Below are 20,514 nucleotides of genomic sequence, written 5' to 3'. Positions count from 1 at the left end.
CATTTTTGTTGTCGTTTTCTGAACCTTTTCCAATTCCAATATATCTTTTTTGAGATAGCAGCAAAGAATCCTGTGGCACCTTATAGACTTTTTTGAGATGGGGCAACCACATCTGCATGCAGTATTCAAGGTGTGGATGTACCATGGATTTATATAGAGACAATAGAGATATTGCCTCTATATAAATATAGATATTGTCTGTCTTATTATCTATCCCTTTCCTAATGGTTCCCAACATTCTGTTCACTTTTTTGACTGCCACTGCACATTGAGTGGATGTTTTCAGAGAATTTTGGACAGTGACTCCAAGATCTCTCTCTTGAGTGGTAACAGTTAATTTAGACCCCATCATTTTGTATGTAGATTTGGAATTATGTTTTCCAATGTGTATTACTTTGCATTTATCAACATTGAATTTAATCTGCCATTTTGTTGCCTAGTCACCCAGTTTTGTAAGATCCCTTTGTAACTCTTCGCAGTCTGCTTTGGATTCAACTATCTTGAGTAGTTTTGTGTCATCTGCAAATTTTGCCACCTCACTGTTTACTCCTTTTCCCAGATCATTTATGAATATGTTAAATAGGACTGGACCCAGTACAGACCCTAGGGGGACACCACTATTTACCCATCTCCATTCTGAAAAGTGACCATTTATTCCTATCCTTTGTTTTCGATCTTTTGACCAGTTACCGATCCATGAGAGGACCTTCCCTCTTGTCCCATACCCCATGTCCACTACTTGTCCATGGCCGGGTGAGTCCTGGCTGCCACCCTGATCACCCTTTGCCTGTGTGCCCACTGGCTCACATGGAGTTCTCCATTCTGCCAGGCCACCTTCCCTGTGTAGTGCATGCCATGTGTCTGGATCAGCCAGCCCACCTTCCCTGTCTATTGAATGCCATGTCTCTTGGTCTGCCAGGCCACCCATCCTGTGTGCATAGGTGGCAGGTTATATATTTGTGCGGTGCCCGGGCTCCAGGAATATTCAGGGCCGGGTGCCCTGCTCCAGCAATAGTTGGAGCTGGGTCTCTCCCCCGGCCCTGCCTGGATTGGGCCCCAGCCCCCCCCAGGTCTCCCCCCGTCGCCGCAACCCTGCCTGGAGCAGGTCTCAGCCCCCCCCCCCCCCCGCGTGTGTCCCCCCTCCCCCTCCCCCGCCGCTCCGCGTCGCGTCCCTGCCTGACAGAAATAAGCGCAAGCGTCTCCCCTGCTTGCTCTGTGCTGCTGGAGATCGCTCCGGGCAGAACGGCTGTCTGCTGCCCCAGGGTCCTAGTGCCTGCCCTTCACTAATGGCAAGGCAGGCTGCCCTTACCCTGAGCCTCTCCAACGCCCCAAACCCTCAGCCCCAGCCAGAGCCCTCATCCCCCCCGCACCCTAATCCTCATCCCCAGCCAGAGCCCTCATCCTCCCGCACCCTAATCCTCATCCCCAGCCAGAGCCCTCATCCCCCCCACACCCTAATCCTCATCCCCAGCCAGAGCCCTCATCCTCCCGCACCCTAATCCTCATCCCCAGCCAGAGCCCTCATCCCCCCCGCACCCTAATCCTCATCCCCAGCCAGAGCCCTCATCCTCCCGCACCCTAATCCTCAGCCCCAGCCAGAGCCCTCATCCCCCTGCACCCTAATCCTCAGACCCAGCCCTGAGTGCCCCCGCATCATGAACCCCTCATCCCCCCTGCACCCTAATCCTCAGCCCCAGCCCTGAGCCCCCCCGCAGCATGAACCCCTCATCCCCCCTGCACCCTAATCCTCAGCCCCAGCCCTGAGCCCACCGCATCATGAACCCCTCATCCCCCTGCACCCTAATCGTCAGCCCCAGCCAGAACCCTCATCCCCCTGCACCCTAATCCTCAGCCCCAGCCCTGAGCGCCCCCACATCATGAACCCCTCATGCCCCTGCACCCTAATCCTCAGCCCCAGCCCTGAGCTCCCCCACATCATGAACCCCTCATCCCCCTGCACCCTAATCCTCAGCCCCAGCCCTGAGCCCCCCCGCAGCATGAACCCCTCATCCTCAGCCCCAACCCTCATCCCTCTGCACCCTAATCCTCTGCCCCAGTCCTGAGCCTCCCCCCACAGTATGAACCCCTCATCCCCAGCCAGAACCCTCATCCCCTCGCACCCTAATCCTCTGCCCTAGCCCTGAGCCCCCCCACATCATGAACCCCTCATCCTCAGCCCCACAGCCCTCACCCCACACCCCAAACCTCTGCCCTAGCCCTGAGCCCCCTCCTGCATCATGAACCTCTCATCCCCCAGCCAGAGCCCTTATCCCCCGACATCCCAACCCTCTGCCCTAGCCCTGAGCCCCCCGCATCATGAACCCCTCATCCACAGCCCTCACCCCACAGCCCAACCCTCTTCCCTAGCCCTGAGCCCCCTCCTGCATCATGAACCCCTCATCCTCAGCCCCACAGCCCTCACCCTGCACTCCCTCCTATCCCCAAACTCCCTCCCCAGAAGGTGCACCCCCTCCCCCTTCCCACACACCCCTTCTCAACACCAAACTCCGTCCCAAAGCCTGCACCCTTCACCCCCTCCTGCACACCCACCCCCTGCCCCAGCCCAGAGCCTGCACCCAGCACCCAAACTCCATCCCAAAGCCTGCACCCTGCACCCTAATCCCCAGCCCAGGATCTGCACCCCAGACCTTCCCCGCCGAGCCCCCTCCCAGAGCCTTAGGCAGGTGGGGGCGGAGTTTGGGGGGGCGGAGTTGGGGGGCAGGTTCTGGGCACCACCAAAATTTTTACAAACTTGCCACCCATGCCTGTGTGGTGCGTGCCATGTGGTTGGATCTGCAAGGCCACCTTCCCTGTGTGGAGTGTGCCACGCGGTCGGGTCTGCCAGGCCACCTGTCCTGTGTGGTGTGTGCCATGCGGTCAGATGTGACGCCTCCAACCAACGCCCAACTAGTGTGTCTAGCACTTTCCGATTAGCAACAGTTCCTTCCTGTTTTTCAGCCAGCTCTGGTTGGACATCCCCCAGCACAATTCATAGAATCATAGATTCCAAGGCCCTAAGGGACCACTATGATCATCTAGTCTGACCCCTGGTAGAGCACAGGCCAGACATCTGCCCTGACATCGTTCCTGAAGAAGATCTAGAAAAACAGCCAGTCTTGATTTAACAATTGCCAGTGATGGAGAATCCACCCTGACCCTGAGTGAATGGTTCCACTGGGGAATTACCCTCACGGCTAAAACTGTTTGCCTTCTTTCCTCTCTGAATTGGACTAGCTTCAATGTCCAGCCATTGGATCATGTTAGAACTTTGTCAGCGAGACTGAAGAGCTGATTGTTCCCCACTTAGGTACTTGCAGACTGTGATCAAGTCACCCCTTCACCTTCTCGTTGTAAGCTAAAGAGATAGAGCTCCTTGAGTCTCACACTAGAAGGCAGGTTTGCTAATCCTTTCATCTTCCTCATGGCTCTTCTCTGTCCCCTCCAACGAACCAATGTCCCCCGGAATTGTGGGCCCAGAACTGGATCCACAATTCCAGCTGTGGGTAGGGCCCTGAGTCCAGCTGTGGCCTTCCTGTGCCATTGCAATGCAGAGCAGAATCCCAATGGATGATTGCATTGCAGAACAGCCTTGGTACGAGGTTGCTAATCGATTTTACGCAGTGGCTTGGTGGTGTAAGTGGGTACAGAGGGGACTTGACAAAGGCTATAAAACACTGACTGGTCTAGAGAAGTGTGACTGGGAGCAGCTGCTCCCCCTGGCTCACAGCACAAAGGTTCAATGAAACTGAAAGGTGGGAAATGACCAAACGGACAATTAGACTGTGGAACTCCCTGCCACAAGAAGTCACTGAGGCCAGAACTTGATGAGATTCCAAAAGGGACTGAGCACTTACATGTTAACAAGAACAGCCAGAGTTAGCGTCATGACCACACACATTCTGGCAGCAGGGATAGTGAGTCTCCTGCTTCAGAGCTTATGCCAAATTATTAGACCTCAAGTGGGGGGACAAATTATCCCACATCTTCTACTGCAGGATTCTTATACATTCCCCCGTAGCGGCTGGCCAGGCACTATCAGAGACAGGACACTAGGCTGGATCAACCTCTGCTCTGATCCAGTCTGGCCATTCCCACCATCACAGGGGAATCCTGCATTGGACTGATCCCAACCTTACACCCGTGAGATGCCACCGACTTCTGTGGAGTCACTTCTGATTTACACCCACACAACTGAAAGGAACAGCAGCCCTGTGACCATGATTTTCCAATATTGGTGTCTAAACGTAGGCTGCTGAGTCTGTTTAGATGTGAGGCAGAGCCCCCAGCCATTCCCTCTGGCTGCTCGTTTTGAAAGAATTGGCTGATATTTTCCCTGTGCGCCAGACAGTTAAGTATTATCAAAAGATGCCAGTTTCATTATGGAGAAGCCACATTTCCAGTGTTGCTTTATCAGGCCAGGATCCATCCCATTCCCAGCTTACTCATGGCACCCAACTTGCATCCCAGCAGAATTCAGGGCTAGGTTTTCAGCTGCATTAAGGATGACAGTCACCATCTTGGCCAACACCAGGAATCAAACCAGTGATTCCGGAGATACACACACAAGTTGCCACAGCTTGAAATAGAGGAGTATCTCTTTAATAAATTACCACTCCAGTTCCTGTGTAAACATACCTGAAGAGCCAGAAGCTGTAGCTAGGTGCTGTAACAACCTCACCCCAGAGCTGTCCTGTCTTGCAAATATATTTGAGAGTCTGATTTCCCCCCCTGTATTGAATCAGGACAAGAAGTCAAAAATCTTGAAAATATTCATGAACCAAAAAAACCCACACAATTTTTCTTTTTCATTTTGGTGCAAATGAGACATTTCATTTCAATGCCAACTGCTTCATTTTGGAGCTGCCTTCTTTAAAACTCTTTTGTCAGCCACATCTGCTTCAGTTTCTAAACAAAAAGTTCCTGCGAACTAGAAAAAAAGATGTTTTTCATTTTAAAAATGTTGAGATGAAACATTTCAAGCTTTCAACATTTTTCTTGACTTTTTTCCAGGCGGGAAAGTCATCCATTTTCGGTTCCTGCCATTTTCAGTGGGAAAAAAAAGATTTGTCAAAAATTCCCCAGGTAGGTCTACTTGCACCCGTATGGCTGGACACAGACTGGGAGGTGCTGGGCAGGAGTGGCAGAAGGTCGCTAAGAGTGGGGGGGCCACCAGTACCCAAAACATGGCCCCATCCCTCATGCCGCTTCTTCGCCCGAGGCCCCACCCCACCCATTCCCCAGGAGGCCCAGCCCCCATGCTGCCCCTTCTCCCTGAGCCCCCGCCCTCACACCACCCGTTCCTCCAAGGCCATGCCCTCAAACCGCCCCTTCCCATGAAGCTCAGCTCCCGCACCACCTCTTCCCTCAAGACCCTCCCCCCAAGCTCTGTCCCCTCCGCCCCTATTGCTCATCCTTATGAGTATCCTGACTGTGTCACAGGCTCCCAACCCACTTGTCTGCAGTGACCTGCAAATCCTCTGCTGTGAATTGGGGTAGCCCCACTGAAGGTGACTCACACCAGCTGAGAAACTGTCCCCCTGGGGCTATTCATCATCACTGGGGCTGTTCCCGCTATGGACACTCCAGACCTGTGGAAGGTGATGGGTCTGTGGACGCTCTGCAGTACCCTGTCCCCAGACCCTTTGGGATGGAAGAGGCTGAAGGGAATTCTCCTGGCCCCACCTGGGATTGCCAGGGCAGGGAGCAGGGCATGGGGTGCCGGTTGGCCCCAGGAGGGCGAAGCCCAGGACAGGATTCTGGAATGCCAGGTGGGGTTCCTGAGGCAGATCTTGCTGTGGGGCAGAAGGGGGGGATAATATGCGGCTGAATAATGGCTGAAGGAGGCAGTGTGACCCAGTGGATACAGCATCCAGCTGACAACCAGAGCCCTGGCATTTATTCCCCCACCCCTGCTGCTGCCTCACGGTGTGACCTCAAAGCCAGAGAAAGGTGCATCAGAGCAACGATGGTAAAAGCGCTACGCCCACACACACACAGGTGGGAATGCCAGGGCTGTACGCCCCTCCTGTGGGTCAGGCTTCCCCAGCCTGTAACCCAGGTAACAAGGTCGGTTTGAGTGTAGGCCACCAGCTGGCACCTAATGGGGGCAGGAGGGGGTGACTCACTAACAGTAGTGCCATCAAGGGAACTTCAGGGTAAACCTGTTCTTCCAAGCAGCCCGTGATCTCCCCTGGCCCACCTTGCCAGAGAGCTGAGGACTAGGAACAGTAATTGATTTGGGTTGGGCTAGATCTGTGTGCTTCTTGAGCTGAATCATGAGCACCTATTCCTTCCCTATATGGTTAGCGGACCCCTGGAGAGACTCAGAAAACACCTGTGAGGAGGTGTCAGCTAGGATGAGCTAGGATGATTGGGCAACAAAATGGCAAATGAAATTTAATGTGGATAAATGTAAAGTAATGCACATTGGAAAAAATAACCCCAACTATACATACAACATGATGGGGGCTAATTTAGCTACAACGAGTCAGGAAAAAGATCTTGGAGTTATCGTGGATAGTTCTCTGAAGATGTCCACGCAGTGTGCAGAGGCGGTCAAAAAAGCAAACAGGATGTTAGGAATCATTAAAAAGGGGATAGAGAATAAGACTGAGAATATATTATTGCCCTTATATAAATCCATGGTACGCCCACATCTCGAATACTGTGTACAGATGTGGTCTCCTCACCTCAAAAAAGATATTCTAGCACTAGAAAAGGTTCAGAAAAGAGCAACTAAAATGATTAGGGGTTTAGAGAGGGTCCCATATGAGGAAAGATTAAAGAGGCTAGGACTCTTCAGTTTGGAAAAGAGAAGACTAAGGGGGGACATGATAGAGGTATATAAAATCATGAGTGATGTTGAGAAAGTGGATAAGGAAAAGTTATTTACTTATTCCCATAATACGAGAACTAGGGGTCACCAAATGAAATTAATAGGCAGCAGGTTTAAAACAAATAAAAGGAAGTTCTTCTTCACGCAGTGCACAGTCAACTTGTGGAACTCCTTACCTGAGGAGGTTGTGAAGGCTAGGACTATAACAATGTTTAAAAGGGGACTGGATAAATTCATGGTGGCTAAGTCCATAAATGGCTATTAGCCAGGATGGGTAAGAATGGTGTCCCTAGCCTCTGTTCGTCAGAGGATGGAGATGGATGGCAGGAGAGAGATCACTTGATCATTGCCTGTTAGGTTCACTCCCTCAGGGGCACCTGGCATTGGCCACTGTCGGTAGACAGATACTGGGCTAGATAGACCTTTGGTCTGACCCGGTACGGCCTTTCTTATGTTCTTATGTTCTTATGAGCCATAATACTGGGGTCAGCTCCTTCCTGATCAGGGTGTCCAAGGAATCAGCAGCTCAGACCACCCTCTGGGGCTAGCTTAATTCTAACAAATAACCTGAGGGCTGATGTAGATTCCCATGTACTTAGAACCTTGAGGGACAGACCAAGATGGGAGTAGGACCATGGAGGAGTATAGGGACAACCCCGCAGGAAGCAGCTTACAGCTGAAGTAGATTCCAGGAGTTTGCAGGTAGGGAATGCCTGGGTGCACAGTGTCCAGTTTGTGGGATACAGAATAATATAATCTGTGCACAGGGCAGTTCTATAGGACTTGTGGGTTTTGGCCACTGCCCTTGCTCTGTATTCTGACAGCCAGAGGTGGATTTGGGGTTCATGGGGCCCTGGGCCAGAGCAAGTGGGGCCCCTCCCCACCCCTTCTGCCTGCAGGCCCCCCCCACCGGCACTCCTGCCAGGGAGTGGGGTCAAGGCACAAGGGCTTCCCTCGCTCCCTAGCAGGAGCGCCGGGTGGGCAGAGCAGGTCGGGGCACGGGGATGCCAGTTTTTCTGGGGGCCCCCCAATTGTCCAGAGCCCCTGGGCATTGGCTCCATTGGCCCAGTGGCTAATCCACCGCTGGCCCAGAGTAAATATGCAGGGTGAGGTCAGCCCATCTCTAAGCTAGTAGCCTTTGTCTGCACCCCCTTGGGAAGGAGCTGTGCAGTTGGATTGCTGCCCTGTGATACAGGAAGGCTTGGAAGGATTAGCTTTTTTATTGGTAAACGTCAATTTCACCATATACATACAAACCTACAAAAAAATTCCATCTATGATACAGCTAAGCAAAGTATGAAAAATGCTTCTTGAGAACGTATTAGGGTTTGATTTCAAGATATTTATATTTTGACATTGACAATTTGCGTATCAAAAAGTTAAAGCTTTATAACCATTAAATCTCAGTGTCTCCTGTCATTCAATAATTATCTGACTCCCCCTTAATTTCCTGCAATTGTGAGAATTAAAATAGATTTTAAAAAGCTTAAACCCCCTAATTTTGCACAACTGTGAAAATTTAGAGAGCTAAAAATTGAAGAAAAAGCTTAAAAATAAAAATTTATACTATCCGTCCAAATTATAAATAATTTTATAATTATATTATATTATATATTTAAATTATAAATAAAAAAAAATGGGATTCTGCCAAGTCTAGGTAAAGCCAGTGTCCGACCCAGATCTCAGAATTGCAAAGGCCACTCAACCCAGTCAACGGCTTTTCCTGCACTGATGAAGGAGACAGCTCTGCCCTCTGGCTCCACACCACACAGGGACTGACTCCACAAGGTGCTGTATGCATTCAGCTCTCTGAGGGGGTGCTGCATCTTGTGGATTGGCAGCAGAGAAGGCAAACAGGCAAAAGAGTGGCCAAGTACTTTCTCTGAGGCTGGATTTGGGTGATACAAGCCCACAGTCTGACTGGAGCTTGCCTCGTTAGGAGTGATTATGAGCACAAGACAGTCAGGAGTCCTGTAGCTCTGGGAAGCCCTATTTTTAAAAAATAATATTAGCTGCTCCCCTACGAGACCTTGGTACCGCCCCTGTCTGCACTTTCTTTCTTGCTATTTTCATCTTGATCCAAGATCAAGGCACACACAGGTCCCCTCTTGCTGCCTGCACCTTTGGGAGATAAGTCCTGCCCAGAAGGTCTATATAGGAGCCAAATCTTTTCCATAGATACTTGCATGCTGAGCCCATTGAAATCACTGGTGACTGGCTGAGTATCTGAGAGCAGGAGTTGGCTGAAGTGACTGAGTACCGTGGTCTTACTGGAGAAGTCCTGATTTTTTAAATGATATCCTGGCATCCCAGGAAGTTGGATTTGGGACACCAGAAATGTCCTGGGTTTTTGTTTCACCAGCTGTTCAGTGGCTGGAACCCCTGCAGGGTGTCTCTTTCCTCCCCTTGCCTCAGCTTTCCAGACAGGTATTGTTTTCATTGCCTGGCTGGCCTGCTCAGCGACCTCAGCTTGCTGCCGCCTGAGATCCTTTTCCGTGCCTCTCCGGGGGAGCTCTCTGTGTGGCAGCAAATTGTTCATGAAGGGGTGCAGTTTAAAGCCTGAGAATTAGGGAGGGATGTAGCTAATGGTGTGCATAAAACCACAGTGGCATGCGGCCTGCTCCCAGAGGTGGTTCTTTGGGTACATACCTGCGGCTGCGGTTTCTAAACAGGCAGATGGGCCTAAAAGAATTGCACAGCTCCAGACATCTGCCAGGGCTGGGTTCATTTCCATCTCTAATTTGCATTCCTTAAAAAAAAATCAAACCAGATAAATGAAATAAAATCCTCCATGGCCATGTTAGAACCCACCAAATGAGATAATAGTTAGGGGTCTTAACACCAGTGCCCCCATGTTACATACATGCAGTACTTCAGATCCCTAGCTAGACTGCTAAAGATGCACCTTCATGAGCAATGTAGACAGGTTCCCACTAATGTAGGTTTTTGCATTCAGTCGAAACGGGACTTATTTCATCACTACTTGAAATGCAGCCACCCCTGGGGTGTGCCACATCATCATCAATACACCATCCTCATCTCTCTTGCTGAAGCCATTCCACTTTACTTAACTATGCAGGGGGCCGGAGAAGGAGTGATTCTAGCTCAGTGGTTGGGGCACAGGTGGGGGATCCCTGTGCAAAGACCTCCTCATCAGGCAGAGGGGGTACTTGAACTGCTGTCTCCCATGTCCTAGGGAGGTCCCTAGCCTCTGAGCTGAAGGTTAAAAGGGAGGCCTTTTCCACCTCCTTTGATGCTTGAATACCCAGACTCCAGGAGCAGGGTTTCTGGCTGTGGCTCACCAGTGGAACTAGGTGCCTCCCTGCAGCCTGGACTTAGGGGCTGAATTCTTTGGGGGGTGAGGGGCTCAGGACACACCCCTCTCATTGGCACTGCCCAGTGGGCAGGGAGCCGCCTAAGCTAGGCATTGTGTTGACTTTTGTGAGTCCCATTCGAAGACCCCCATCTCTCCCCATGCATAGCACAGGGGGCCTAGGAGTGTAGCTCAGGCTTTGTGGAGCCACGTGATTTTCAAGGCACCTAAAAGTTAGGTTCTGCAACGCTCAGTGTCACAATGCCCAAGGCCCTTTGTCTCAGCCTGCAAATGGGCCAGTGGGTGAGAGCACTGGCTTTTCTGAGGTTCATTGCTCAAGCAGCCTGTCCTGTTCTCCCCTCTGAGGCACCAGTTATCCCACCTGAGCACCGTGCCAAGGCACAGATGCTTCTGCTACCTCTTCCAAGCAAACATGTCTTGACAGTTTTCCCAGCCCCCTCGCCCTCCGAGGAGCTGCCAGTCACCTGTCAGAGAGAGCTGATTGCTGTGGAATTGCTCCATTCTGCTTTCTGGGCAAGGAATGTTTATACAATCAGCCCCGGGCTGCAGAGTGACAGGGAGTGTGTGGAGCGAGACCTGCCCTGCCTGGGCAGAGCCAGCTGCATACACAGCACCTAGCTGGGGCGTGAGGAGAGGAGAGGAACCATCTGCCTGACTTGGGACGTAACAGCTGTTCAACAAAAGCCCCCCACCCTCCATGTCCCACTGACTGACTGCTGAGGGAATTTAAGAAAGTAGAAGGAAAGGCCCCTGATTGGATTGAGGCCAGGGCAGAAGGGCTAAGCCCCCAGAGCGACTGGGAATTAGGGGATGTGAGTGTCACGGACTCCCAGGTCATGCCCACTCTTGGCCCTGTACGGTCCGTGGGAGAACTCCCTTCAATGTGGCAGCCCTTCTCAGGGGTCCACTCTCTCCTGGGAGTTAAGCCCCTCTGCCTCCTGGAACCGCACCTCTTGAGCCTTAGCACGCCTGTCTCCCGCCGTGGGCCCCCTCAGGGAGTCCACTTGCTCTGAAACCCCGGGGCCTCCACTCCCAGAGGGAATAATGCAACCCTGTTCTCTAGACTGGAGCAACTCTCAGTCAGAGTAAAACAGGAGGGTTTATTGAGCATCTGAACACAGCATAGGAAACTCTCAGGGCCCTCAGGCCTGGCCTCCCTCAGCACGGGCATCTGATATCAAGGGCCCCAACAGCTCCTCCCCTGTCCTTTGCCTTCATCCCAGATAAACAGATCTCTGGGGCCCTCTCTCTTCCGTCCTTTGCTCTCCTCTGGCTGGAATCAGCTGGTCAGGTCCCCGGGGTTCTCGCTCCTCAGCCCTTTGTCTTCCCACTGGCCAGAACCAGCTGACTGCCAAGCTGGGGTGGGCCTCTTAGTCACCAGGTCACCACTTGTTAGGGTTCCCCATCTCCAGGCCATTGTCTGGGGGTCCCAGCTGCCAGGCAAGGTCACACCTGGTTCTCTGCAACAACAAACTCTCTCCCACCACCTTGTTAAACATGCAGCATACAGGGAAACTGAGGCGCGCACATGTTATTCATGTAAAACACTACAACAATCCCCAGCTTCGTCACAGTGACTGTGCAGCTTTGGGCCGCTTCCTGTCCTCTTGCTCAGTTTCCCCATCTGTCTAATGGGATCTAATGCTCCTCTGGGAAGTGGTTTGAGAGCCTTAGCTAAACAGTGCTAAGCATTAGGAGGCATGCCACTGCATCTTTAAAGCTTGGGAGGCCCAAACCTGTGTGCATGAAGGGCCAGGAGAACTTGGCTAAGCAGAGCAAAATTCCACAGCTTCTGTTTGGCAGAGTTAGACCCCAAAATGTTTGCAGTTTTAGATCACGTCTTTTTGCAGTCTCCCCCACTGCAGTTTTGATAAAGACCTGCAGGGGCAGCTCTAGCTTTTTTGCCGTCCCAAGTACAAGCCTTCGGTGGCTTGCCTGCAGGAGGTCACCGGTCCCGTGGATTCAGCGGCTTGCCTGTGGGAGGTCCGCCGGTCCCGCGGCTTCAGCGTACCCACTGCCGAATTGCCGCCAAAGGGTGGGACCGGCAGATCTCCCGCAGGCAAGCTGTCAAAGTCTGCCTGACTGCTGCCCTCGCAGGGACCAGCAGGACGCCCCCCGCGGCTTGCCACCCCAAGCACGTGCTTGGTGCCTGGAGCCGCCGCTGAGACCTGGATCTTCAGAGCTATTTAGGCACCTGTGAAATCAACGAGAGTTAGGCCCCGAAATACCTTGGAGGATTTGGGCCGAGCTGCCTCTTTTGACATCCAAAACTCACCAGAGTGCAAAAGTTCATGTTTTCCATGCAGAACCTGCTGGTGATCAAAGCGACAGGCCAGGGGCCCAGCGAGGAACTAGGGTTGAATGGAAGGTTCTGCTCCTCGTGGGTCTCAAGGGATGGGCCTCTCAGAGGCAGGCAGCACCATAGGGTTAATGTAACACCTCCCCCCCACACAACAGGCATTGCTCTGTTGCTCTCTAGTGGTGGCTGGGCCACAGAAAGGTTGGGGTGTGGCTGGGAAGTTAAGGCTGATACATCAAGGTCCCAGGTTAGATCCCTGCTGTGGTGTTACAAGTAGAAGAGTTGACTGTTTGCTCCCTACTATTGCATGACATACAGCCTGCGTATGAGCAAGTGATGTGGGCTGGCAGCTGTCTCAAAGAGCTGATGTAGCAGAGCAAGAAAGTGGAGGGTGGTGGCCCTGGCACTCCCCGTGCATGTGATTTACAGTCCTTGCATCTATTTCTGCAGCATGTTCTCAAAGCTTAGCACTTCTGCTGCTACCCAGCCCCTCTCCACAATTACCCACAAGCGCCTCTTTTCTTTTAAAGACCCGATTTTTAAAAAACTGACAGCATTTCATTGAAACCCCCCAGGCTGCTCATTAAGGCACATTCCTTCCATGTTCCCATCGCAGCAGGTTCCTCGCTGGGTTTCTATCTCCTCACTGGAGCACTTTGCTAATCACACACATGTAACACGCCTTAAAGCAACAACCAGAACATGGGAACCAACCTTGTTTGGCTTTAACCAATTGATTAAAAGTGCGGGGGGGGGGAAACCCCCATGTAGCGTGATTAAAGCTACAAAGGCAGAAGGAGCTGTGGCATTGCCATGCAGGAATGCTTAAAAAAAAACGCTTGCGGTGTAAACCGACATAATTTACAGACCACAGTATAGATATATTTTCTACAACAGCTTAACTCCACTCTGATTGGGCTCTAGTTCCGCTTGTCTAGCGCCGTGCATGGGGCTCAACCAATGGGCAGGGCATCTGGGGGCATCTTCCGAGCCGGGGCGTATGGGAGAGTGCAAATCTTCTTTGTCAGCTGCCAGGCTCTGGGTCAGCCAGGGAGGGCTGGGATGTTTGGACTGAGCAGTCCATGAGATAAAGAGCATGGCGGGGGAGTGCTGGGTGGGGCATAAGATGGGGAGGAGAGATGGAGGGAATGTGAGCTGAACTAGGGGAGGGGGAATCGTGGGAACACTAGCAGCAGCACACACACAACGGTCTCCTTTCATCGCACCCCCTCAAGGCACCCGCTCTCTGCGACGACACCTGCCCTGGCGTTGCCTCCTGCAGGGCCTGTGTGCTCAGTGCAGTACTCAGAGATGCTGCCTCACCATGGGGGTCAGCGGCATGGCGCCAGTCCTACCCCCGCATTGCTGTGCTACCCCAATCCCTGGGCAGCTGGCTTTCTATCCAGAGTTTGGGCCGACAGGCCCCTGGCCATCACAAAGGGCCCCGCCCTGGGTCAGTTGGGACGGAGCATCCCCTGCAAAGTCAGCTCTTTTCCTCCCAGGGAAGTGATCTCTCAGCCACCAGGTGCCGTGGGCGGAAGGCCAGGACAAAGGAAGAGGAATCTGCTGTCTGGGACAATCAATCAAAGCCCCGAACGAAAGGGCTGTCGTGGGCTGGTGTCAGATATTCACAACATGTCTGGAGGGGCGGCGTACGGTGGATGATCTGTGGAGCCATGCTGGCAGGCGGTGGGGGGCTGGCACTGGACCACGTGGCTGCTTTACCCGCCCCAGCCATGCCTGGCTCTTAGCAGAGAGCAAACACGCTGAGTGCTGGGTGTTGTCACTGATTCACTAGCCTCCTCAGGCAGCTTGATTTAGGGGGATCCTTAAACTCTGGAACTGTTTGACCTCCCATCTTGCTGTGATCCCAAACTGAACAGGGCTAGGCCTGCGTGGTCCTGGGAGGTGACACCACTCAGGAAAGCCCAAGTTGTCCTGGGAAGTGGGGCTAGTGGTTCAGTAGGGGCGCTCTCCCCTCTCCATCAGTGTGGCCCCCAGTGCCCCCCATGCGGCTTCCATTGCAAGTCCCCTCCTCCACTCTTGCAGCCCATTGCAGGGAGCTGTTAAAGCATGTGGTCTGGTGGGGTAGGTGAAACAGGAGTGCTGGGGGGCCCAGCACAATGTGGGCTTTATCCAGTGCAGCAGCAACAAGCTGCCCTGAATCTGGAGCGCCCCAAGTCCCGTCGCCCCCATGCTGGTAACTCACACCTTGAGTGCCTGCAGCAGAATGCTGGACTACGTCTCGGTGCCCGGGGGAATGGATTCCAGACCCAGCCCGTCTCACCAGACCCCTGGCTCCCACCTCCCCAAATTTTCAGCTCTAGATGCACCTGGTGGTATCCATGCAAAACCCAGTCCCCTGAGAGCAGGGGCACAGCTTCGAAAGCCAGGTGCAGCTCTGGTTTAGGCTCTGACAGTTGCCATGTATCTGAGGTGGGATCCAGCCACAGCCGTTGAGCTGGCGGCTCCTGGGCATGATCCGGGCTGCTGCCTTGCTGGGGAACACCACACCTTCCCCCCGCCTCCTGCCCCACAGATCAGCCTCACTTCCTTCTGCTCCCGCCCTGCAGCAGAGCCTGCCCCCTGGGCTGGTCACCACAAATGACATCAGCACAGCTGGTGGGAGTGAGCTCCAAGCTATGGACCGTAGCTTCCTCCTGGGGCAGGGGGAACACATGGAGACTGGGGTGCGGGTGGGGGAGCTCAGCAGCTGGAAGGGGGTCAGGATGTGGGGAGTTGTGGGAGGGGAGTGGGAAATGATGCAGCATGATGTAGCTGGGGGCTTTGGTTCTGGGAGCCCCAGGCAGAGGGAGGAATAGACTTGGGGCTAAGGCCCAGGGCTGGGGAGACCAGAACTCCTGGGTTCTGCTCTTGGCACTGAGAGTGGACAGGGTGTCTGGTCACTGGAGTTGTCGGGGGCCCTGCAGCAGGGCGCTCAGATGGAGCTGTGCCCCCAGGTGGGTACAGAGGCATTTATTTATTCACACTGCTGCTCTTACAGGGATTGCAGTTCCCAAGCAGGAAGCCCAAGGCTCTCATGCTAAATTCCCACTGTCTGTCACCCAGGAGCAGCTGCCTCCATCACAGTCCCTTCCTTGGGGCAGAGAAGATGAATCCTGTTCTTAGTTTGTAACAAAATCTCATGATTTTGAAGCCAGTCTCATGATTTCCCCCAGTCTCCCAGCACCTCAGGACACCCTGCGCACTCTGAGCACCAGCAGGACCAGAACCCTCCACTCCTCTCTCTTGCCTGGGCTCTGGGAGCCCCCAGTCTGACACCATCCCACCAGTTTGGCCTTAATGGTGCCTTCTGCACCGGCGGACAGCAAAGGGAGGCTGGAGGGCCTGATTCATGGGGAGCCACAGAAAGCAAGGGAGGTTCCAGCAGAGGCGGTGCATTGTGCAGTGCGCTCTGGCGGTTGCCGGTCCCGAGGCTCCGGGGGACCTCTTGCAGACATGCCTGCCAAGGGTCCGCTGGTCCCGCGGCTCTGGTGGACCTCCCGCAGGCATGCCTGCGGATGCTCCACCAGAGCCGTGGGACCAACGGCCCCTCCGCAGGCACGTTTGCGGGAGGTCCGCCGGAGCCGCCTGCCACCCTCCCGGCAAAATGCCGCCCCAAGCGCGCGCTTGGCGCGCTGGGGTCTGGAGCCGGCCCTGGGTGCCAGCCCCAACACCAGCTTGCCAGAGCTGAAGGCGTGAGCCCCAGTGAAGCAACGGGGTCCTGCAGGCCGGTCCCAGAGAGAGACGTGCGAGCAAGAGGAAGTGGGAAATTGCGTCCAGGAAAATCTTTTGGATGCAAGGGATCCATTATACATTAGAGTAGCTGGGCAGGGAATGGGACAGCTACTGCAGCCCCAGCATCTCCCAGCAGGGGAGGCTGTGGGGAGTGTGGCAGGAGCACTGGCTGTGTTGGGAGCTCCCAGCTACTCCGTTTCAAAGCTGAAATAGAGCTGTCGAGAACAATCTGGTGCTGCCCTGAAGGGTGTGGGGCTGGGGGCTGGACCGGAAGCCCCACAAATGGAGCTCTGTCCCATCTGTAATGGTTGTCCTGCCGTACACAAAGCTGCCCCCTGCCCTGCACTGGGAGGGGGAACCAGCTGCCAGGCTGTCTGGCCCAACCCAAGCTGGGGCTGGGACAGAAGGTGAAGGGTAATGGTGGAGAGAGAAAAATGCCAAAGGGAAAACCAGCCAGAGAAAGAAAGAAATGCCAGGAAGCAAAGGTGGGGGAGGAGGATGAACTGGAGAAAAGTTGGAAGGAAAGGGAGTTTTGGATACAAAAGGGGACCAATCCTGGCACTGTGTGGGGAGAACCAGGCTGAAGGGGCAGTGCAGGCCAATGGGTAGGGCACTGGCGTGAGCCAGGAGACCTGGGCTCTTGTGCAAATTCTGTCTCTGGCCCAGCGGATGCCCTTGGCCAGCCACTCCCCCATTTACATCTGTTTGCTTTTCCCCCGGGTCGATTCAGTCCTTGAGCCTGTCGCTCAGCATAGCTACTGTTTCATAGAATATCAGGGTTGGAAGGGACCTCAGGAGATCATCTAGTCCAACCCACTGCTCAAAGCAGGAACAATCCCCAGACATGTCCCCTTCAAGGATTGAACTCACAACCCTGGATTTAGCAGGCCAATGCTCAAACCACTGAGCTATCCCTCCCACCATAGGTATGTCTTCCCCAGCCCCCAGGAGCCCTGAGCTTAGCCAGCCCGGTTCTGTCAGCCTCGGCATTCAGATATGAGGAGCTGGGATCATGAAATTTGCTTAAAACTCAGGAGATTTTTTAACAAATAATAAATGGGGAGGGGGGCTCATTTCCTTTGCTTCTGGTTTCGGAGCCTCGAGGTCTTGCTCAAATCACATTTCCCAGGGGTTTTTCCACAACCAGAAGAGCTAGAAACTCTCCTTCCCCCTTTAAATGCAAAATGAGATTCTCTCGTAATAACATGACCCTAGGAGCTAGGGCTTTAAGACACTATAGTGAGAGCTGGCACCGGTGGGTGACCCCCTGAAGACAAACAGATGCTAAGCTCGAGAAGGAAGCCGGAGGCTGGGAGAATATTTGCTCCACACAAATTGGCTTGGTGCAGTGGTGTTTAGGCAGAGGAGAGCCCGTATATCTTCCTGCTGTGGGAAATGGGAGTGATCTGCCCCACCCTGACTCGAGCCTCCTTTGGAGCATTGAGCCGCACGGGTTTCCCATTGGTGGCCAGTGTGTGCCTCCTACAGCAGGTGTGGCTGGAGGGGGTGGGGCATCTGCCAGAGGAAAGCAAGGCATTTGTCATAGGCTGTGTGGACAGGCTCCAGCAAAGAAAGCAATTGCCTTTCCTGCCACCATCCTCGCTCCAAACCTGCCGACACCCCACAATCCTCTCTGCTGTCCCTGCCTGTCCAGCAAAGACCTGAGCATCCCAGGATCAGGGTGGGAGGTCACGGGAAAGCTCTGGGCTTCCCTGCAGGGTGCTGGACAGGAAGGCCAAGTGATGTAGTCCACCGGTGCAGATAAACATGGTGCTAGGATATATAGGGCCCCATGCTCTGGGGCAAGGCTCTGAGTCGCTCTGTGCTTGTTGGTTTGGGATGACTCCCCTGTTGGCTGATCAGGCTGGGGGCAACAGGAACCCTGACCAGGCTCAGTGATGGGTGGCTTCCTCCAATGGGCTGTCACGTACTCACAGTTTGTGCCCACTCTTGGCCCGTACGGTCCCTGGGGGGAACCCCCTTCAGTGTGACAGACCTTCTTGGGGGTCCACTCTCTCTCAGGGGTTAAGCCCTTCCACCTCCTGGAACCGCACCTCTCTGAGCCTGTCTCTCACTGTTTGTCCCCCTCAGGGAGTCCACTTGTGTTGGACCCCTGGGGCCTCCACTCCCAGAGGGAATAATGCAACCCTGTTCTCTAGACAGGAGTGACTCTCAGCCAGCGTAAAACAGGAGGGTTTATTGAGCATCTGAACACAGCATAGAAAACTCCCAGGGCCTCAGGCCTGGCCTCCCTCAGCACAGTACATCTAGGTCTCCCCTGCATCCAGGTGGGCTCTGCCTGCTCTCTCTCCAGCCCCTGTACTTTCCAGCTGGACATCCGATATCACCTCCCCCAAGCCCTGCCTCTGTCCATTGTCTTCTATCCAGGTAAACAGGGTCACCTGGGCCTCCTCTCCTCTCAGCCATCCTTTTTACCCCTCTGGCTGGAACCAGCTAGTCAGGTCACTGGGGTCCTCTCTTCACAGCCCATTGTCCTCCCACTGGCCAGAACTGGCTGTGACTCCCGAGCTGGGCCTCCTGGTCACCAGGTCACCAGTTGCTGGGGTATCCATTCTCCAGGCCATTGGCTGGGGTCCCAAGTTCCATCGCTGGTCCTCTGTAACAACAAACTCCCTCTCTCATCCCCTTGTTAAAGCAGTAACACCCAGGGAAACTGCGTCCCACCACCTCGGCATGCAAACCATTGGAAAAAACAAGAGAACCCCACACTTCATCACATGGGAGTTTTGGTTCGGCTGCTTCTGCACTTAGTGCTCCTGCACTTAGGACGGAAGAAGCTCATGCACCTCTACAGGCTGAGGACCGACTGGATAAGCAGCAGTTCTGCAGAAAAGGACCTCGGGATTACAGTGGATGAGAAGCTGGATATGAGTCAGCAGTGTGCCCTTGGTGCCAAGAAGGCTAACGGCATATTGGGCTGCATTAGTAGGAGCATTACCATTCCCTGGCTTTGCATCCAGCCCCGGGGCTTCTGCTCTGCACCTTTCCAAAGGCTGTCTGTGCATTGCTGTATTGCTCTCCCAGCAGATGTCAGGGTGATTGAAGTCCCCCAAGATAACCAGGACTTGTGATCTGGAAACTTCTGGTGGCTTTCCGAAGAAAGACTCGTCTACCTCTTCCTCCTGGTCTGGTGATCTATAGCAGACACCCACCACGACATCACCCTTGTTGCTCTTGCCTCTAAACTTAACCCAAAGACTCTCACCAGACTTTTCTCCAGTTTCATACTGGAGCTCTGAGCAATCATACCACTCTTTTACATACAATGCAACTCCTCCACCTTTCCTCCCATACCTGTTCTTCCTGAACATTTTATACCCATCCATGACAGTGCTCCAGTCATGTGAACTGCCCCACCAAGTTTCTGTTATTCCAATCACATCATAGTTCCTTGACTGTGCCAGGACTTCCAATTGTTCCTGCTTATTTCCCAGGTTTCTTGCATTCTTGTACAGGCACCTAAGATAACTAGCCGATTGCCCTACTTTCTCAGTATGAATCAGGAGGCCTCCCCTGTTGCATGCTCCTCTTTGTGTTTCCTCCGGGTATCCCACTTCCCCACTTACCTCTGGGCTTAGGTCTCCATCCCCTGGTGAATCTAGTTTAAAGCCATCCTCACTAGGTTAGCAAGCCTGCCTGTGAAGATGCTCTCCCCTCTCTTCATTAGGTGGATCCCATCTCTTCCTAGCAATCCTTCTTCCTGGAACAACATCCCATGGTCAAAGAATCCAAAGCCTTCTCTCTGACACCACCTGCATGACCACACATTTACTTCCACAATTTTATGGTTTCTACCTGGGCCTTTTCCTTCAACAGGGAGGATGGACGAGAACATAACTTGTGCCTCAAACTCCTTTATCGTTCTTCCCAGAACCACGTAGTCTGCAGTGACCCACTCAAGGTCATTCGTGGCAGTATCATAGGTGCCCATGTGGAGAAGTAGGAAGGGGTAATGGTCCGAGGGTTTGATCAGTCTTGGCAGATACTCCTGAATTCTAGCTCCAGGCAAGCAGCACACTTCTCGAGTTTCCAGTCTGGACAGCAGATGAATAACTTTGTCCCGCTTAGGAGGGAGTCCCCGACCACCGCCACCCGTCTCCTCCTCTTGGGCATGGTGGTCATGGAACCCCCATCCCTAGGACAATGCATCCCATGCCTTCCGGTCGATGGGGGTCTCCTTCTGAGCCCTTCCCTCAGATGACTCTTCCAAACCATTCTCCGCTGTAGTACCTGTGCAGAGAGCCTGAAAATGGTTTCTTACGTCTATCATAGAATCATAGAATATCA

At 53.5% G+C, this 20,514-nt stretch overlaps 1 long non-coding RNA gene across 2 annotated transcripts in view; it reads left to right on the top strand.

Annotated features, from left to right (window-relative positions):
* The window catches only part of LOC123373711, a 47,416-nt gene that overhangs the window by 14,254 nt on the left and 12,648 nt on the right, over positions 1-20,514 (top strand). For both annotated transcript variants that reach the window (XR_006580836.1, XR_006580837.1), the window contains exon 3: positions 5,011-5,082. This is a non-coding gene — a long non-coding RNA (uncharacterized LOC123373711). The remainder of the gene's footprint in view (positions 1-5,010; positions 5,083-20,514) is intronic.

Source organism: Mauremys mutica, chromosome 7, assembly GCF_020497125.1.
Source record: "Mauremys mutica isolate MM-2020 ecotype Southern chromosome 7, ASM2049712v1, whole genome shotgun sequence".
Classification (NCBI taxonomy): Eukaryota; Metazoa; Chordata; order Testudines; family Geoemydidae; genus Mauremys; species Mauremys mutica.
The sequence above is the reverse complement of the archived record's forward strand: the minus strand, read 5'-3'. Positions and strand labels throughout refer to the sequence as shown.